Source organism: Colobus angolensis, unplaced genomic scaffold (genome assembly GCF_000951035.1).
Source record: "Colobus angolensis palliatus isolate OR3802 unplaced genomic scaffold, Cang.pa_1.0 Scaffold197, whole genome shotgun sequence".
In the NCBI taxonomy this organism is placed as follows: Eukaryota; Metazoa; Chordata; class Mammalia; order Primates; family Cercopithecidae; genus Colobus; species Colobus angolensis.
In genome coordinates, this window is record NW_012115121.1 from 851,870 (window position 1) to 866,720 (window position 14,851).

The window sequence follows — 14,851 nt, forward strand, 5'->3', positions numbered from 1 at the left end:
TTCTTTTAATGGTCTCATAGTTTGAGGTCTTAGATTCAAGTTGTTAATCCTCTTTGATTTGATGTTTTTATATGGTGAGAGATGGGGTCTAGTTTCGTTCTTCTGCATATGGTTATCCAGTTTTTCCAGCATCATATGTTGAAGAGACTGTCTTTTCCCCAGTGTATGTTCTTGGCAGCTTTATTAAAAATGAGTTCACTCTAGGTGTATGGATTTGTTTCTGGGTTCTCTGTTCTGTTCCATTGGTCTATGTGTCTGTTTTTGTGCCAGTATCATGCTTTGGTTTTGGTCATTATAGCTTTGTCTGTAGTATAAAGTCAGGTAATATGAATTCTCCAGCTTGTTCTTTTGCTCAGGATAGTTTGGCTATTCTGGGTCTTTTGTGATTCTATATAAATTTTAGGATTGTTTTATTTATGTCTATGTTGAATGTCATTGGTATTTTGATAGGGACTGCATTGAATCTGTAGATTGCTTTGGGTAGTATGAACATTTTAATAATATTGATTCTTCCAATCCATGAACATGGAATATCTTTCCATTTTTTGGTGTCCCTTCAATTTCTTTCATCGGTGTTTTACAGTTTTCATTGCAGAGAACTTTTCCTTCTTTGGTTAATTCCTAGGTGTTTTATTTTATTTTGTAACTATTGTAAATGGGATTACTTCATTGATTTGTTTTTCAGATATTTTTACTGTTCATTTATTATAAATGCTACTGATTTTTGTAAGTCAATCTTGTATGCTGCAACTTCACTGAATTTGTTTAATCAGATCTAATAGTTTTTTGGTGAAGTCTTTAGGTTTTTCCAAATATAAGATCATTTCACCTGCAAACAAGGATAATTTGGCGTTTTCCTTCCCAATTTTGATACACTTTATATCTTTTTCTTGTCTGATTGCTCTACCGAGGACTTCCACTACTATGTTGAATAACAGTGGCGAAAGTGGGCATCCTTGTTGTGTTCCAGATATAAGAGGAAAGGCTTTCAGTCCTTCCCCATTCAGTATGATACTAGCTGTAGATCTGTCATATATGGCTTTTATTATGTTAAGGTATATTCCTTCTACACCCAGTTTTTTTGAGGATTTTTACCATGAAGGGATGTCAAATTTTATCAAATGCTTTTTCAGTATCAATTGAAATAATCATATGAATTTTGTCCTTCATTCTTTTGATATGGTGTACCACATTTATTGATTTGCATATGTTGAACCATCATTGCCTCCCTGGAATAAATCCCTCTTGGTCATGATGAATGAACTTTTTAATATATTGTTGAATTCAGTTTGCTAGTATTTTGTTGAGGGATTTTGTATCAATAATTGTCAGGGATATTGGCTTGTAGTTTTATTTTTATGATGTGGTTTGTGTGGCTTTTCTATCAGGGTATTATTGGCCTCATAGAATGCCAATAGGTAGTTTTTCAAGACTTATCCCTCCCTCTCTCTCCCCCTCCTCTAGTAATCCTTAGTATCTGTTTTCTCATCTTTGTGTCCATCTGTACTTAAGGGGTTTAGCTCCCACTTATGAGTGAGAATATGCAGCACTTGGTTTTCTGTTCCTGCATTAATTCACTTAGGATAATGGCCTCCACCTACATCCATGTTGCTACTAAGGCCATAATTTCATTCCTTTTTATGGCTGCATAGAATTCCAGGGTGTATATGAACCAAATTTGCTTTGTCCAGTTCACCACTGATGGGTATCTAGGTTGATGTGATGTCTTTGCTATTGTGAATAGTGCTGTGAGGAACATACACATGCATGTGACTTTTTGGTAGAGCCACTTATATTCCTTTGGGTATATACCCAGTAATGGGATCGTTTGGTTGAATGGTAGTTCTAAGTTCTTTGAAAAACACAAATTGCTTTCCACAGAACATAGATCTTACACTTTTTCCTCCCAGTGCTTTCCTCTCAGTATTATCACCTCTTTTAACAACACAGCACCTTTTGGGTGTTCTGTCCATCTTGAAATCACCAGTATCAGCAGACAGCAGAACATGCTAGGAATCATGAAGCAAATTAAATGTCGAGCAGAAATGAGTCAATGTGCCCTGTGTTTCATTAACACCATCCAGTGAAGTTAAAAATTCTGCCTGAATTGAAATCTAAGCCACATCAAGATCAGGGGGCTTGTGCTTGGATCTGTTTTCCTCCTGAGTTATGAAGGGCTGAGTTGTTGCTATTGAACTAAAAAAACAAGGCTATCCTTGAGCCACCAGTATCATTTTCAATCTTACCTGGCCAGTACCTTCTCTGTTTCTTCTGTTGCTCCCTTGTCACTAGGGTCCAAAGTGGGTAGCCTGTTTTTGTATTGAAAGAGAGCAGGATCTTGCTGCTCAAACACTCTATCCACCTCATTACTATTTCATTACTGCATGACTTTTCTAATATTCCTAAACTATACCCCTAATCTTGACATGAGCAATTAGTGCAATTTTTACAAACATCATCTTCCGCAACATCATCCAAGGGTGGGTGATGCCTAAAGATGATGATTCATTTTCTTTCATGCACTAATTACTGCAAAAAGAGCAGGAGCCCATGTGAGTCACCTAAGACCAAGGTGATGGTTTTACAGTCAGCAGCAGCATTCAGCTTCCCTTCATCTCATTTCCAAATCCTACTACTTTTTTCCCTTCTTCTCCAGTTTGTTCTCTACTTTTCTGTGCCTGCAAGGTAACAGTAGATTTAAAAATGGGCTGTTATCGTAGTGAGATATTATTGTGAAATAGCAAACATACATCATTTGATAATCATAAGCAGAAGAGGTCTTGGGGAACAGTCATATGATTACAAGCCTTATATTTCATAAGCTGAAGATTTGAGGACAGAATATCACAAACAGTGTGAATTCTGGAGGTTAGTTCTGATTTATCTATTTTGCTTATGACAAGGTTAGTCTGTATTTGCTTCCAGTTCTCCAAAGGTGTCCATGGCTCCTGGATACCAGATTTCCTATTTTATTTCTCAAATTTTAGGTTTTAGGTGAATGGCATGATGGCTAACAGCAAGCACCTGGAATCCTATTGAGGATGTGTGCCCTGTCTTTTTATCCCAATTGGTATGACTAGAAACTTTTCAACTTTTTTTTTATTTTTAATTCCTGTTTTGATTTTTACTATTTGATTTATTCCACTGACTTTAAGTTTAATTTGCCCTTTTCTCTAGTTTCATAGGTAGAAACTGAGATCAGAATTTAGATCTTTCTTTGGTCAAGTATAGGGACTTTAGGCTATACATCTTCCTCTATATACTGCTTCAGTGGCATCCCACAAATTTTGAGATGTGCTTACCTTGTTATTTAGTTTAAAATGCTTTGTAATTTCTCTTTGAATTTCTTCTTTGATCTATGGGTTATTTGGATGTATGTTATCTAATTTCCAAATATATTGGGATTTTCCACAGATTTTTCTGTTATTGATTTCTAATTCAATTCTGTTGTGTTTAGAGAACCCGCTCTGTGTAACTTGAATTCTTTCCTATGTTGAATTTTTATTTTTATTCATTTCAAAGTATTTTAAAATTTCCCTGTGATTTCTTTTTTGACCCATTTTTTTATTTAAGAATGTGTTTAATTTCTACATATTTGTGAATTTCTCAAATTTCCTTATGTTATTGATTTCTGATTTCTTATTAATTTCATCATGGTCAGAGAATATACTTTGTATTATTTCAATCCAGCCTTATCCCTTCTTCATGAAACATCTGTTGAAATCTTTTGGATATTTGAAGAAAACTTTTGACTGATTATTGAGCTGTAAATATTTCCATATTCTAGACATTATTTTATTTATAAATATCTATATTTTGTCTATAGTATTTAAATAATTCAATCACTTTATTTTTCTGTGTTGTGAGACAAGTGTCAAGGTTTTTTGTTTTTCATATCGAAGTCCAATTATTTCAGCACCATTTGATGAAAAAATTATTATTATAACTTTTTTTTTTGAGATGTAGTCTCACTCTGTCACCCAGACTGAAGTGCAGTGACACTCTCTCAGTTCACTGCAGCCTCTGCCTCCCGAGTTCAAGCAATTCTCCTGCCTCAGCCTCCCGAGTAGCTGTAGCTGGGATTACAGGCACCCACCACCACACTTGGCTAATGTTTGTATTTTCAGTAGAGACGGGGTTTTTCCATATTGGCCAGGGCAGGCTGGTCTCGAACTCCTGACCTCAAGTGATCCGCCCACCTCAGCCTCCCAAAGTGCTGGAATTACAGGAGTGAGCCACTGCGCCTGGCCAAAAAGATTATTCTTTATTCGTCAAAAGTGCCTTGGCATCTTTGTTCAAAATCATTCATGTATGTGTGGATCTATTTTTGAATTCTGTATTCTGCACCATTGTTCTACATGTCCATTTTTATGCTGACAGGTCGTTATCTTGATTAATGTCAATTTAGTATAAGTCATAAAATCAGTTAATGTGAGTTTAAAATTCTATTTTTTCAATTTATTTTGGATATTCTAGAAAATTTACATCTCTATATAAATTGTACAACCTGATTGTTAATTTCTACAAAAAAAAAATACTGCAGATATTTAGACTGAGATTGCATTGAATCCATAGATCACTTAAGGGAGAATTTACATCTTAACAATATTAACTCTTCTGACCCATGATCATGGTGTGTCCCTCCACTTCACTGGATTTCCTTCCATTTTTCCCAGTATTGTTTTATCGTTTTCTGGATGCAAATCCTTCACGCATTTTGTTAAATTTTTCCATAAGTATTTAATGTATTTTTATGCTAACTTATATTTTTGTTTTTTCATTATGCAATTGTTCATTGTCGGTGTAGAGAAATGCATTTGATTTTTGGATATTGGCCTTGTATCCTACTACCTTGATAACCTCACTTATTAATTTTCTTGTCTTTTTGTCTGGTAAATTCTTTGAGATTTTCTGCATAGAAGATCATGCCATCTGGGAATAAACAGTTTTACTTCTTTTCTTCCAATCTACCTGCTGCATATATTTTTTCTTGCCTTAGTGCACAGGCTAAATTGCCCAATAAAATACTGACTAAAAGTGGTGAGATAAGACATCCCTACCTCATTCCCAATCTTAGAGGGGAAAGTATTACTCTTTTGCCATTAACTATGATATTATCTGTATGTTTACCATTAAGCATGACATAGATGTCCTTTACTGAGTTAAGGAATGTCCCTTTTATTCCTAGAGTGCAGACAATTTTGATCATGAATAGATATTAATTTCTGTCAAATGCTTTTACTTTATGTATTAAATTAATTATTTTAGTGATTTTTTTGACATACATAGAAATCATGTTTTTATGGCAGGTACAGACACCTTAAATTGTTTTATATATTTAATTGTTGATCCATCTTCTTCAATAAAAAGAAAACCACAAGAAAACAAACTTTGCCTTTTCACCAACATATCCCCAGTACCTAGAACATTCCTGGAACATTGTGGGTTCTCAGTATTTATTGAATAAGTAAATTCATATAGGAATAATGCTTGCCATATGATATTCTTTTGTGCATCTAAATATCCACCATCTTCATTAAATATTGAGGCCCTAGATGGCAAAGAATGCCCCACTCATCTTTTTGTTTCCCACAACACTGAATATAAGGTTTTAGATTGGGGTATCCACAAACATTTATGAATTTGAATACATTTGAATTGAAACTCATCATTGCATAATTGAAACATCTTTTCATTCCATTCTGGTGGGTAGGAAAGGGGTAACAGGGAATCAGGAGAAAATGATGGTATGGCAGAGTTACATCAGCTCTCTCCACTTTCCCCTGGCTCTTTTCTCCTCAGATTCTGCCCTGTAAGGTGGGACTCAGGTATTTTTCTCCCTGAGTATCCAGCTTAGCATTTGAAGTCAATAAAACTGATCCTTAGATGATGAGCATCTTTTGTTACAACCAAGCTCTAATCTCAGATTCTAATCCTGACCTGTATAACCGCCAGCAAGTCACATCACCTTACAGAGCTGTACTGGGTTTTACTTTCATTACAAGGAAGGATTCTACTTCTCAGGGTCATTATAGAATAGTTAAGAGAGAAAGTGTCAAAGTGCTGTGAAAAGATGACATCAGTAGCAATCTCAATTTTTAATGAAGAGATGAAACTAGAGACTCTTTTCTCTATGAGATTTAGGGTATACTAGTCATGAAAAGACATTACAAGTCAGTTCTATTTTTGTAAGATTGCACCATAGAGAGATTCTTCTAGTATTGTTACACAATTTAAATATCGTGATTACTTTGGCCTATGTTTCCTCAATCATTTCACAGATATATATGGAGCACTTCTCTGTGACAAGCACTGTTCTAACTACAAAGGAAAGTTAGGGAGGCAAACCCCTGATTGCTGGGTTTACATTCTAGTGGTGAAACCAGACATACTAAGCAGTTAAATACCTCTGCGTGATAAATGCAATGAGAATGATCTGGGTGTTTGTATCATTGTATCCTAGAGAAAGGGTCCCTCACTGGAGTTGGGGAAGTGATGTTGGTGATGAATTTTAGGAAGCAGTTCCTGAGATATGTCTTAAAGAATAAGTAAACACTCAGCAAATATGGAATAAATGTTGCTTATCCCATTCTGCTTGGATTAAAGTTCCTGAAAGAGCCCAGCGAGGGAATGAAGAAGGAAGGGAGATGTTCCACGAAGGAATTACCAGTATTCAATTTGGAGGATGACAAATAGGAGGCTGAGGCAGTAGGAAATGCAGTAGAAGAATTAATTCAAGGGACTTCAGGTCATGGGAGGCCACATGTACTTCACTGAGGAGTTCAGTCATGATCCTGAAGGAGTCAGAAGAAAAGAACCGCCGGGCGCGGTGGCTCAAGCCTGTAATCCCAGCACTTTGGGAGGCCGAGATGGGCAGATCACGAGGTCAGGAGATCGAGACCATCCTGGCTAACACGGTGAAACCCCGTCTCCACTAAAAAATACAAAAAACTAGCCGGGCGAGGTGGCGGGCGCCTGTAGTCCCAGCTACTCGGGAGGCTGAGGCAGGAGAATCGCGTAAACCCGGGAGGCGGAGCTTGCAGTGAGCTGAGATCCGGCTACTGTACTCCAGCATGGGCGACAGAGTGAGACTCCGTCTAAAAAAAAAAAAAAAAAAGAACTGACCTGGGCATACCTTAGTTTAGATGGATCACTCTGAGCGAGACATTTTTCTTTGAAGTCTTTGAAATAACTGCAAACAATCTTAAGATATCCATTCCTCACTCCCACTCTCCATGGTTCTCTGGGAATGATAATCCAAGATTAGTCCACAACACAGGAGATTTTGTTTGATCTTGGTGTGTTATCTGTATGAACCCAGGACTGGGCTTCTAGTTATGATCTGCCTTTCTCCCAGAGTTACTTTCATGCTAGTTAAGTAGACTTCTCTCTTGTTCTCTTGTTTTCTTTGCTTATTCATAACTTCTGGTCCCTTAAAACTTGGCTTGTACATAGCTTAAATTTTTTAACTTCAGTCCTGACTCCACATGATTTCAAAAGTAGAATGCTCAATACCAGCGCACCTTGGTTTCTGAGTATATTAGTTCAAAATCTCAAGAGATAATTGGCCCAGTCATTTGCCTGTCAATGACCTATTTTTGGGTCATATGACTATCCCTGGTTCAACCACGTGCAGCCAGAAAGAACAGATTTTCATCATACAAAATGGCTGCGAGAGTCAGTTGTTTTGACAATGGCCTTTGGTAGGAGCAGTCCTCCTCTGCTCATGGCACAGACAGATGCCCTAAGACACATCATCTACACAGACTTAATTCGAATCATCATTTCATGCATTGAGAATTTTGAAATTGTTCCCAGGAAAAGTATGAAGTATTGGTCAGTTTGCTTGCTTTCTCCTTCTTTCCTTCCTTCCTTCCTTCCTTCCTTCCTTCCTTCCTTCCTTCCTTCCTTCCTTCCTTCCTTCCTTCCTTTTATTCTTTCTTTCTTTTGCCTTTTTTATTGATGTTAAATTCCTGTAACACGAAATTAAAGTGTATAATTCAATGCCATTTAGTACACTCACAGTGTTGTGGGGTAAGCCTTTTGTGACCATGTAACACCCAGATTTTCCTATTCTTGAATTTTATTTCTTTCCTAAAAAATTAGTAAATGACATTCTCAGAATATGAATCACAATCAAAACTGAGGAATCTTACTGTGTTACTGGCATGTAACTTGAAAGAGGTTCATGGAGGGAGCTCAGGTGAGAGACTTCAGCTACTGGCAATATTTGCAACTTATCTAGAGTTTAGAGGTTCTTACCCGTGGCTGCATATGGGAACCACTCGGAATGTTCAAATTATTTGTGCCTGGACTCTCTCTTTAGAAACTTTTATTTAATTGGTTTGGTGACCCTAGCATCAGTGTTTTTGTTTTGTTTGTTTGTTTGTTTGTTTGTTTTTAAGAATCTCCCCAGGCAATTCTAATGTAAACCCAATGGTGGGTGATAAAGATATCATTGTAAATGACCAAATTTGTGGCAAGCACATGGGAGCAAAACCCTGATTCAGAGATAGAAGCCCAGAGAATCATTTAAATAGGAAGAGCAAACTTGAAAATGAGAGAGATTAAGCAATCCAGGCAACAATGGGGAAGGAAGAAAGAATGTAGAGCCCAAGAGAGGCAAAGCAGCTGGAGTTGAGGAATCTTCCTAAAATTTTAGCCATGTAGGAACTTCTGGATTCTTGTGCCTCCAAAAGTGATCCATACACTGGCAGCATTGCATAACACATGGGATCTTGTTAGAAATACAGCATCTCCCACCCACCCCAGACCCTCTGAATGAGACTCTGCATTTAACAAAATCCCCAAGTGACTCATATGCACATCAAAGATTGATGAGTACTATCTATATTCTAAGGGGAAGACAGCAAAGCATTAATTTAAGGAGACAAATTTCTTCCTTTTGAAAACAGTGTGTTTAAGGCAGAAAAAAACCTTGACTAAGTCAGAAGCTCGGCTATCTAGTCTCAGTTCTTCCACAACCAGCTCAGTGACCTTTCATATTTTCCTTCAAAATTTTTCAGTAGACAGTCATAATGCCCTTTCATTTATCAGTAGACAGTCAAAATGACTTGAACCCTCAGTTCCTTCAGGTCTATATTTTGAAAGAAACTAAAACAAGACAACGGGACAAGGAAGGCACTATATTACACAGGCTGCTTATGGAAGGCTTCTCTCTTTTTGAAATTGGATAGTGACGTTATAATTGTATATATTTATGGGGTACCAAATGATATATGTATACCAAGTGGAATTACTGACTCAAACTCATTGAAATATCTATCAATTACCTCAAATACTTATCACTTACTCCTCGGGTCTAACTGAACATTGTGTTTTTTGACCAACATATCCCATTCCTCCCACTCCCCAGACTCAACTAAGCACCATTCTAAGAACCAATTCAAGTTCTACATATTCAATTTTTTAGCTTCCACATGTAAGTGAGATAATGCAGTATTTCCCTTTTTGTGCCTGGCTCATTTCATTTAGCACAATGTACTCCAGGTTCATCCATGTTGTCACAAAGGACATAATTTCCCCTTTTCAAGGCTGAGTAATATTCCTTCCTGTGTTTATAACACATTTTTTAAATCAATTCATCTATTGATGGATACTTAATTTGATTCCATAACTGGGCTATTGTGAATAATGCTGCAATGCACATGGGAGTGCAGATATTTCTTTAACATCTGATTTCAAATCTTTTGGCTATATACCCAGAAGTGGGATTGCTGGATCATACGATAATTCTATTTGCAGTTTTTGAGAAACCTCCATACTGTTTTGCATAGTAGCAGTGGTAATTTACATTTCCACCAACAGGGTACAAGAGTTCCTTTTTCTGCACATTCTTGCCAACACTTGTTAAATTTCATCTTTTTGTTAATAGCCATTCTGACATGTATGAGATAATGTCTCATTGTGGTTTTAATTTGCGTTTCTTTAATGACTAGGGATGTTGAGCATTTTTAATGTATCTGTTGACCACTTGTATATCTTCTTTTGAGAAATGTCTGTTCAGGTCCTTTGACCATTTTTAAATTGGGTTGTTTTATTGCTGTTGAGTTATTTGAGTTCTTTATATATCTGGGATATTAACCCTTTTCCAGATGTATGGTGATATGCTTTGACTGTGGCCCCACCCTAATCTCATCTTGAATTGTAGTTTCCATCATCCCCACATGTTGTGGGAGGGACTCGATGGGAGTTAATTAAATCACAGGGGCAGTTACTCTCATGCTGTTCTCATGACAGTGAGTTCTCAAGAGATCTGATGGTTTTATAAAGAACTTTTCCCCCTTTGCTTGGCACTTCTCCTTCCTGCTACTGTGTAAAGGACATGTTTGCTTCCCCTTCTGTCATGACTGTAAGTTTCCTGAGGCATCCCCAGCCCTGCAAACCTGTGAGTCAATTAAACCTCTTTCCTTTATAAATTACCCAGTCTTGAGTATTTCTTTATAGCACTGTGAGAATGGACTAATACATATGGCTTGCAAATATTTTCTACCATTCCATAAGTTGTCTTTTCACTCTGATAATTGTTTCTTTGCTGTGCAGAAGACTTTTCATTTGATGTAATCATATTTATCTTTTGTTGTTGCTGTTGTCTGAGCATTTGGCATCAAACCTAAAAAATCATTGCCTAGAGCAATGTCATAGGGTTTTAGCAAACGTTTTTCTTATATTTGAGCAAATAGCTGAAGCAAATGAGGGTTCAAGTTGTATGAATATCTGTTGATGAATGAAAGAGAATTTCAGGTTGAAAAATAGAGAAGGAAAGAAAATATCTGAAGGCTTATCAGAGGCAGTTAAGTAAATTATAGCCTACACATTTAAGGGAAAACTATGCATACATTAAGAAGGTTGATCTATATTAATACTCAGTAGCATGGAAAGATTTTTTAAATAATTTCTTGAGTTGAAAACAAGCAAGTGTACAATTTTATTCTATTTATATAAAAGTGTGTGTGTGTGCATGCATGCCTCCATGTTTGTGTGTGTGGAGGCAATGCATACATAGAGAAGTATCTAGAAAGATGGTTACAAAATGTTCACAAGGGTGATCTATTAGACATACACAAAAATAAAGATGATTGAATAATGTTTATTGTCTGTCTCTCTCACCAGAATGTAAACTCTATGAAAACAGGAACTTAGCTTTGTTCACTACTTCATTCTTACTATCTAGATACATAGTGAATGAATCACAAAGGAAAGAAGAAAATACATTGCTTATACATGGATCAAATAATGGCTCAGATTACTGGAGTTCAAAGGCATGAAGGGGAACAAAGGAGATAACAATAGATGTCTGAGCAGATTTGATTGGGTAGAGCTTTGAATCCCAGCATAAACCTGGACTTCAAGCTTCAGGAAATGGGTAGCCATTGCTTACTGAGAGGAAGAGGTGGAGAACGGATTTTCTTTCTTTTTTTTTTAAGTGTAAGTATGGACTTTATTTTTTTTAAAGTCTTTTGAGAACTGCAAATTATGAAGTAAAAGCAGATCACTATGTAGAAATCTAGTGAATACATTTTGCCAGTGCATGAAAACTTTATCAAAGTTATTCATTTAAAAAATTCACCCCATTCACAATATTCAGTTATAATGTTCTTTTTAAGGCTACTATACCTTTCTTTCAAATTTCAAACAATATTACATGTTATTCCCTCAAAATGAACTTTTAAACAACAAACTTTTGGCTCGTAAGAATGGCACCTTCAAAAGGGGCAATTTCCACTCAGTCTCTGATGACATTATTCCAGGCTAGTTTCTTTCACCAGTTAAAAACTTTCAAAATGTTCACTTTTAACACAAAGTCTTTCCATAAAATATGTGGCTACATTTTCCCCCTTGATGACTACACACATAGATGGGTAGCAGCAAGAAAAGATGAAAATAAACAGGCAGCCATTAAAATGAATGGATCAATTGTATACAAGAAATGTTTGGCTCATGGCAATTAAAAATGGCAACTGGAGTATGTTAATTGCCAGAGGCTTGAGTCATTACTGAATATGTTAAGAGAATGAAGCCAGTCCAGTATGACCAAGTAGGAATATATAATTGTCATTGCACTTCATTTGTTATAGCAAATGCTCTAAGCCAATAGGAAATCTAAGCTATATCTAGATTCCGAATTAGTACATGCTGATCTTTACATTTTCAACAGTTTTTACTGGGTTTAGTGTATCAGTCATTTTCTTTACTCAAACTCCTTTACGAGTTCTTTCCTATCAATCTAAGTGTATTCTGTGCATAAAATACCTTATACGAAAAGACTTTTCTAAGGTTCATTTGAAAATGGTTGTATAAAAAAATAGCCATTTGTTTTGCCTGGAAAGACACAAACTAAATGCAGAAGTTTCTCAAGGGGAAAAAGCTCATCTTTCTTCTTCCCACCACCTCTGCCACATTTTGATTTCCAAAACATTTCAAGTCTGTTCTCCATGGCTTCTCTAAGGGTAAAACCCAGAGAGCAAACAATTGCGCTTTAGGACATCTGGAGTTAAAAATGCAAAAAGAAAAAAGTTAACTGCAAGCAATGATCCACATACTCAAGATTCATGTTAAATAAATTCGATTATTACATATGGGTTTTTCACTGATGAGTAGGGCTCTGGACAAGGCATATTATCACACAAATCATTGCCTTTTGAGACTTTGGATACTTTCACAGTTTAATTTGCAAACAGAAGTTTTATAATAAATCATTTTGTAACCAAATCATATCTTGAAAACTGTTTATAGAAAACCCAGGGAATGGCCGGGCGCGGTGGCTCAAGCCTGTAATCCCAGCACTTTGGGAGGCCGAGACGGGCGGATCACGAGGTCAGGAGATCGAGACCATCCTGGCTAACACAGTGAAACCCCGTCTCTACTAAAAAATGCAAAAAATGAGCCGGGCGAGGTGGCGGGCGCCTGTAGTCCCAGCTACTCGGGAGGCTGAGGCAGGAGAATGGCGTAAACCCGGGAGGCGGGGCTTGCAGTGAGCTGAGATCTGGCCACTGCACTCCAGCCTGGGCCACAGAGCGAGACGCCGTCTAAAAAAAAAAAAAAAAAAAAGAAAACCCAGGGAATAGGGAATAAAGTGAACTGTTCATTGTGGAATTATTACAGTAGAAAATACAGGAGGTAGAAGATAACTGATAAGACTAATGCAACATTAGATTCAAATCTATAGCTCCTGTAGGTACTTAAAACATGGTTTTAGAAACTACATTTCCAGCAACCATAGAAACAGTTAAAATAAAATTTGCCATGAAAGCCCTTATGTCATGCTTAATACAGGGAGGTAGGAAGATGTAAGAACCAGGACACATGAGACATGACATTTTATCTACTGCTCCTGTTTGTTTTACAGAGGGTGTAGTTTCAAATTTCAGTCACGTTCTTCAGCTTCAGATTCAGATCCTTCTTCAGCATTTTGAACCACTCTCCAAACTTTCTCATTTGCTCAAGGAAAACACTCTTCCCCTTTGCAACATGTGTACCTTTATACCACTTCAAAATGGGCTCTTCATTCAGGACTACGGCTTTATAAAAAAGCACCACTATTTTCTGGAAGGCTTTCATGAAATGAATGTTGTCATAGCAATACTCCTGAATATTCAGTTACAGAGTCAGCTCAGACTGACCTTGAGTAGTAAAGGCAGCAAGTAGAGAGCTATATCGCTTTAAATGCTTGACAGCTTGCTGTGCTACAAGCTCCTCTTTTTTGTTGCATTCCACAGTGCTCATTACATTTGACCGGACTGTTTTGATGACAACTGGTTCTGGGATGTTGTTTTTTCTTCTTCTCCTCCTTGACATATAAAATTATATCCTTAAATGGATCACCACAGGACATCTGTTCTTGAAGTTCTTTCTGGAGCTCCTTACAAGCTCTGATGGATTGCTAATTCTGAACACATTCCGAAAGCTCTTTCAAGCCAGCCTCAGTAAAATACTTTGTGAAGTGTTTAACGCTTTGCTTATTGGCGGAAAAAAGTTCCATCAGGCTATTATCCATGCTGACTTTCCGAAGACTTGAAGCTACTGCATTGATATCTTTTTCATTTATTCATGATTTAAAGAGCTTTACAGCAAAAGTTGCTGAAACCCCTTCTTTAACCAAATTCTCATTATAAAGGCTATTAAGAATGGATGCCATTAGCCAGAAGAACACCACTCAACATAGCCAGTTTGTTCCTCTCTGACTCAAAAACCCTTTCAGAACAGCAGCAGCTTTTTTACCTCATCTTCGCAACCTTTCTCCAGGTATTCGTAGTGCCTGATTAACTTGTTAAAAACCTGAGCAAATGCTTGCATGGTCTCTAGGTCTTCCTGGGCTGCAAACACACAGACATCTGTATGCATCAAGTCATCTGCCAGTGTACCACCTGGGGCCAGCATTCCATCAGCCACCAGAATGTCAATGAGTGTTTCTGCACATCGATGGTAATCAAGTTTTGTTCCAGAAAAGCATCAAGAAACTTAGCTACTGCTTCCAAATCAGTAGCAGTTTCAGTTAAGCCTTGAATAATACAGTCTTGAAACTGAGTAGGGTCAACCCTCTCTTTTTCATCTCTTTTTCTGGTGTTAAAATGCTGGGCCTGATAGCGTTGGCTTTTGCTGCTTTTGATTACTCATAAAAGACACCCAAATTTAAGGTGAAAAGGAAAGAGCCAGAAATCCCCAGTGTAGTGGCAACTGCCATAGTGTCTCCTCTGCAACCAGAACCGAAGATGGATTTTCACACCGTCTAGCCTGATGGATACTCTTCTCCATCTCTCACTACAAAACAAACTCTCGATGAATAAACAAGACATTCAGATATCTTTCAGGCTCCTAACTGATGGAGAGT

The 14,851-nt window shown here is 37.1% G+C and overlaps 1 pseudogene; it reads right to left on the reverse strand.

Moving 5' to 3' along the window:
• Positions 1 to 13,092: 13,092 nt before the first annotated feature.
• On the reverse strand, positions 13,093 to 14,640 carry LOC105510993 (annotated as a pseudogene).
• Between the last annotated feature and the right edge of the window lie 211 nt (positions 14,641 to 14,851).